This window comes from Mytilus californianus, unplaced genomic scaffold (assembly GCF_021869535.1).
Source record: "Mytilus californianus isolate M0D057914Y unplaced genomic scaffold, xbMytCali1.0.p SCAF_8, whole genome shotgun sequence".
In the NCBI taxonomy this organism is placed as follows: domain Eukaryota; kingdom Metazoa; phylum Mollusca; class Bivalvia; order Mytilida; family Mytilidae; genus Mytilus; species Mytilus californianus.
The window spans coordinates 93,866,510-93,873,827 of NW_026262734.1; positions in this window are offsets into that span (position 1 = coordinate 93,866,510).

Sequence of the window (7,318 nt, forward strand, 5' to 3'; positions counted from 1 at the left end):
GGGCTCAATCCTTAGTTACGATATGTCAATTGTGGATTTGACGGTAATAGTAGCTAATGAAAAAAATTGTTTAATGAATATTGGAACTGTATAGGTTTAGAATTATAAGGATAACATACATTTTTCTAGAGGCTATTTGAAATAATTCATATCAGCCATAAATTTTATTGGAAATTTTTTGTTTTGTCTGACAGTAGGGTAACCTATTGTGTCTGATTGTTTTGTTCACGCATCGTTGTCAATATAATGGAATTTGATGCGACTGTCATACAAGTGAGAGGTTTAGCTAGCTATAAAACCAGGTTCAATCCACCATTTTCTACATAAGAAAATGCCTGTACCAAGTCAGGAATATGACAGTTGTTATCCATTCGTTTGATGTGTTTGTTTTTTTTGATTTTGCCATTTGATTGGGGACTTTCCTTTTTGAATTTTCCTCGGAGTTCAGTATTTTTGTGATTTTACTTTTTAAATAGAACAGCAACGCCCAAACAATAGTCTTTATTTCAATTTTTTTCAATTACTGGATTTTTACTATTAGAATCAGAATAATACATGCAGCCATAGATTTGTTGTAACTTTCACATGGCCTGGGCTGTTATATAATTTCATACCCTTAAAATTCAAATATAATGCTTAACACCATTTTAAAATTTTTAACAAATATAGGGCTTTCATGAATTCTTTCCTAATAATTGTCAAACACGATAAAACAATTGAATCGGTGTTACTTGAAAGTAAATTTAATATACTTTTAATATAAGATGACATAGATGTAAAACAACATAAGTTAAAAGAAAATGCAATAAATATTTTAAAAAAAATGCATACTAGTAATGAATTTGTTATGGGTGACCTGGCAATAACAACATTTTGGTTGTCTCCCATTTACCAGAAAAAAATCTTTGAACAGATGTAAGAAAATTATATGTTCTAATTGGTAAACTGAACGTAAAACATTTATCAATATAATACAAAACTCTCACATGTGAGAAGACACTTTCAAAAGTCATGTGCAATTTTTGTCTCGCCTAGCGAGATATAGGGATTGCTTTTTCCTGTGACGGCTGCGATAACGGCATCAACAATTGTTAAGTTTTCTGCTTAAGTTAGTTTGATAGGAATCACTTATGATAGATCATTGATATTTTTTTATGAAGATGCATTACTATCAGTACATATCAATTTGACAACAATTTTTAGGCCCTGCCCCTTAGGCCATGGTTTAGTGACTTTGATTTAAATAGCCATTTTCAATGTTGAGTTTTCTGCTTATGTTAGTTTGGTAGAAAGTACTTGTGATAGATCAATGATATTTTGTTTAAAGTTGCATTACTATCAGTACATATCAGTTTGATGACTATTTTAAAAGTCTGCCCCCTAGGCCATGGTTCAGTGACTTTCAATTGATTAGCAATTTTCAATGATAACTTTTCTGCTTAAGTTAGTTTGATATGAACTACTTGTGATAGATCAATGATATTTTCCATAAAGTTGAATTACTATCAGTACATTTCAGTTTGACGACTATTTTAAGGCCAGTTGGTGCAGCGACTTTGAAATAATTAGCAATGTTGCTGTCCATCAGATTGTCTTTTTCTGAATTTTATGCCGACAGGCCAGACATATCTCTGTGTCAACAGTTTATTATTCCGATAATAAATACACTTATTTTCTTTTTATCTCACTAAAAAATGTCTGACTCTACATAGCACTTCGATATTTGTGGTTCTTCCCGTTTACACCAATTCGTAAAATAGGATGACAGATCTTTAGTGACATGACGACACTCTTTCCATTTTATTTTCTACGATAGTTTTAATTCCTTTTCGTATAATTTATAATTCATAGGTCCTTCAAAGTTTCAAGTTGAAGGAGCATTGTTTTTTATATTGACGTCTGATGTAGCTGATGTATAATTGAAAATTAATTTCTAATGGATGTGTATGCGTATAAAAAATCATAGGTGCCTCTTTGTTATCAAAATATGGAGATTTAAAGTTTTGAAGGGTAGAGTCATCAAAAATACTAGACAAATTGATAAAACAAATGCCTCTGTTGATTTATTCTAATTTTATAGAATGCCTGTTATGATCTTCTGGTTTGTTAACACTAGGGAACAGTTTATGGTGACAAAACTATTATAGTAAGTGTACACTCATATTTCGGACCGAAACACGATATTGTATCGTGCCTGTTTTAAATTTTATGTAATTTACTAATTGGTATTTGACCCTGCATAATAATTAATATTTACCATTGTTTTTTTAATATAGATAAAAGATCATCAAGTGTAATTTTAGAACGATGTTTAATTTGTTGATTGTAGTTAATGCGTTTGCCACGAGACATAAGATTACGTTGTATGTTATCATCAATGGTCATACTATCAAAAGAGGTCAAGATATGTTTCCTTGTAACGTGATATTGTCAATTAGACCTAGGGGATACGCTGCCTGTAGTCTTTTAATCCAAGACAGTTGCAAATTTTACGGAAATCTTCAAATTGTTTATGTGATTGTCCTGGTTGCTTCAGGACAGTTTCAAGAGGTTGGAATTTTAAAAATTTAATATTGTGTTTGTCACAATCATACTTTTGAATTTCTAGGTCTGCGGAAGCAGTATACATGTATATGTTCATGTGTTTGTTTGAAACATTCACGTCCTGTTTGTCCTACATGTTGAATGCAAAATTTCGGTCAACATTGCCTGATGTAGTTGCAATCGTAGTTTTTCTTTAAGGTAAATTTTGTTACCAGGAGTTGTAGCCGTATTTTTTGCCAAATTTCATTTTTTAGTGAACTGTTAATGAGAAGGTCCCCTGAATCATAGAAATAAAAAAATCAAGAAATGAATCTATCACAAAACATCATTTTGATTTCATGAGATGTAATTTCATTTGATGTGTATATATTTATATTTTAAAACTTTATCATAAATGTTCGCTTTAGGGATTCATATTTCTTACATTAATGCAAAAACCAAAATGCCCACGCTTCTAAAGCAGTCTCATGGAAAAGTAACAAAATGTGTCAATGAACAACTTTGCTCATTTAGATAACGTGTCTAGTGTTTGTTCCTCTGTCTCGCTTTTATCCATTTTCTGGCATAGTCCTCAAAAGCATTAGTCAGTAACCTTAAGTTATTCTTCCAGTTTATGGACTGTGGGATTCGATATTTTGGGCCTTTGGCTAACAACTCTCTTATTTTATCATTGTTTACGATGCTAAGGTCACCAGTTATAACATGATCAGCGGTACTATATTTTTATGGGGACGATGCATAAGAGCAATCAGGAGTTTTGGATTAGGCATCCCTGAGGGTAAAAGTTTTTAATACGTACGTTCATGCATCCACATACGCACTCAAACTCTGCAATGTTCAATGATCCTTTTGGAAACGCAGAGGTTGTGAATGCATTAGCTTCCCTTCACGACAAATATGTGTTTGTACCAGCACAAAAAGCCACTAACAATATTGTTTTGATATGCATCTTTATTTGGAATGTCTCACTAAAGAAAACTAAGCAAGACGGGGAATCCCACATATACCCCTGCATATGTCATTCGCGATAGAAGAGATTTTAGAAAATCACGGATGCATCCTTCTCTCCTATGGTAATAACTAAAAATGCTGAAGAAAATCTGCCATCTCTATTTTGGTTACCTAAACTTTACTCTACTATATATTTTATGTTAACAAAACTTTGAAGTTTTCGAAATACTAAGGATTTGTACCCCAGAAATAGATTACCTTAGCTGTATTATTCAAAACTTTCCAATTATCAACTCCCCATTTCTCAGCAGTAATATACCCTCTGCTTTATCAAATGGCGTTTATATATCTCAGTTTATACCTTACGCTCGTGCATGTTCATTCTATACGGATTTCATCAATATGGGTGATCTCCTTACCGGAATCAGTTCAAACAGAGTTATGAGGAAGAACGACTGAAATCGACACTACGATGTGTCTCTGTATCAAATCACTATGCACATGTTTTCACAGTCTTAGATCTTTATATACCAGTATAGTCGTCTGATCTGTAATTTTACCGGTTGTGTCCTATTCCATGTTGTGATATATTTACTGAATGTGAATAGCACGGCGGATGATGCCGACGATTACCCTGTTGACACATCCTGTCTTGCTACTTTTGGGTGCTACCTTATTTGTCTCTTTCTAATCGGGATTAACGACATTTGAAAATAGACAAATTTCTGTCGCCTTTCTGTCGCTTTATTTACTGTGAATTCAGAAAATATTATGAAAAATGCGACAGGGTTATAATTGCAATAATTCAAACCCTCATTTTGAAATTTTTTATATAATTTAAACAAGATTTCTCTCAATATCGAAAAAAAAATATAAATCGCATTTTATTCCAAAATGACAAAATCGCAATAATAAATGCACGCAATAATTTCTAAATTTACAGTATTCGAAACTGTCATTCTTGGTAGGATTGTTTTACACCTTATACTTTTGGCCGTATAGCACCATGATTTTCATTTAGTCATTTTTATACGACCGCAAAAACTTTTTGCGGTCGTATATTGGTATGACGTTGGCGTCGTCGTCATCCGGCGTCGTCCGAAGACACATTGGTTTTCGCACTCTAACTTTAGTTTAAGTGAATGGATCTCTATGAAATTTTACCATAAGGTTCAATACCACAAAAGGAAGGTTGGGATTGATTTTGGGGGTTATGGTACCAACAGTTAAGGAATTAGGGGCCAAAAATAAGCATTTTTGTAACTTCCAGACATAACTTGTGTGTTAGTGTATGGATCTCTCTGACATTGTACCACAAGGTTCCATATCACACAGGGAATGCTGGGATTGATTTTGGGGGTAATTGCCTCAAAATATTAGGAATTAGGGGCCAAAAAAGGGGCAAAAAACAAGCATTTTTCTAGTTTCATGACAATAACTTGTGTGTAAGTGTATGGATCATTCTGAAATTGTACTACAAGGTTCCATATCACAAAGGGAAAGCTGGAATTGAGTTTGGGGGTAATTGCCTAAAACGTTTAGGAATAAGGGGCAAAAAAGGGGCAAAAAATAAGCATTTTACTAGTTTCCAGACAATAACTTGTGTTCAAGTGAATGGATCTCTCTGAAATTGTACCACAAGGTACCATATCACACAGGGAATGCTGGGATTGATTTGGGGGGTAATTGCCCCAAAATAATAGGAATTAGGGGCCAAAAAAGGGGCAACAAACAATCATTTTTCTAGTTTCATGATAATAACTTGTGAGTAAGTGTATGGATCTTTCTGAAATTGTACTACAAGGTTCCATATCACAAAGGGGAAGCTTGAATTGAGTTTGGGGGTAATTGCCCAAAACGTTTAGGAATAAGGGGCCAAAAAGGGGCCAAAAATAAGCATTTTTCTAGTTTCCAGACAATAACTTGTGTTCAAGTGTATGGATCTCTCTGAAATTGTACTGCAAGGTACCATACCACAAAGGGAAGGCTGGGATTGAGTTTGGGGGTGATGAATCATAACGGTTCAAAAAAATTTTTTTTGGGGGGGGGGATTTTTTTTTTTTTTTCCTTTTTTTTTCTTTTTTTTTCTTTTTTTTTTTCTTTTAAAATTTTCCATTTTAAGTTGGTTATTTCTGTTTTATATTTAAAAGCAAACAATAATGATATGGTAGGAGATACACACCAAACAGGATGTGTAAATTATTATATAATAAGTATTGTGCAATAGCAAGAAATTTTCAATTGCACAGTATTGCACAATAGCAAGAAATCTTCAATTGCACAGTATTGCGCAGTAGCAAGAAATCTTCAATTGCACAGTATTGTGCAATAGCAAGAAATATCCAATAGCACAATATTGCGCAATAGCAAGAAATTGTCAATTGTACAGTATTGCGCAATAGCAAGAAATATTCAATTGCACAGTATTGTGCAAAAGAAGATACTTCGTATAAATTGCTTATTTCTTGACCAATTCAATGGGGTTTTATTCTTGAATTCTTGGGGTTCTTTAATGTGCTGATTCTAACCGTGTATTAAGTTTTTGGATTTTGGGCTTCGTTTTTAAATTGGTCCACATTGAGATCCAAAGGGTCCAAAATTAAACTTTGTTTGATTTCATCAAAAATTGAATTATTGGGGTTCTTTGATATGCCGAATCTAACCGTGTATTTAGATTCATAATTTTTGGTTCCGTTATCAAATTGGTCTACATTAAGGTCCAAAGGGTCCAAAATTAAACTTAGTTTGATTTTAACAAAAATTGAAAAATTGAATTGTTAGGGTTCTTTGATATGCTGAATCTAAACATGTATTTAGATTTTTGATTATGGGCCCAGTTTTCAAGTTTGTCCAAATCGGGGTCCAAAATTAAACTTTGTTTGATTTCAACAAAAATTGAATATATGGGGTTCTTTGATATGCTGAATCTAACCATGTATTTAGATTTTTAATTTTTGGGCCCCATTATCAACTTTGTCCACATTGAGGTCAAAAGGGTCCAAAATTAAACTTTGTTTGATTTCATCAAAAATTGAATTCTTTGGGTTCTTTGATATGCTGAATCTAACCATGTATTTAGATTTTGGATATTGGACCATAATAGGTGAATGTCCAATTTAAAATTGTTAAGTTCTTAGACCACATTCATTCTGTGTCAGAAACCTATGCTGTGTCAAATATTTAATCACAATCCAAATTCAGAGCTGTATCAAGCTTGAATGTTGTGTCCATACTTGCCCCAACTGTTCAGGGTTCGACCTCTGCGGTCGTATCAAGCTGTGCCCTGCGGAGCATTTTATTAATGGAGCTATGGGACTTTGAACAATTTTGAGGTATCGAAAAATCCACACGTGGTAAATTCAACTTCTCTGACACCATTTGACTGAAAGCTGTCATAATTGCAGGATTGTTGAAACTATTGCCTGTAATGTACCGCCATTTTAAGTGGAGTTCTGGGACTACACATTATTGTGAGCGCAACTCCTCATAGATCCTTTGACAGAAAACTCTTATTCTTGGAAGAAATGTTTGCGATCATGTGTATTTGATCATACATATTGTACTGTCATTATGACTCCCCCATTTTATGGCAGAACAATGACTATTTTGTCGACTGTTGTTCAACAATTACACCATGTTTTGCCTTTGGAATAATAGGAGCATAAACATCAGCTCGAAATACACTTTATAATGTAAGCTATGTTTCTTGTCTACAATTCAACACTGTACGCACAATTCAATTCCATATTAGCACAACGCAAGATACATTTCAATCCGGTGCAGCAATCTTTATTAGTGACAATAGTGGAATTAATTATTTTTG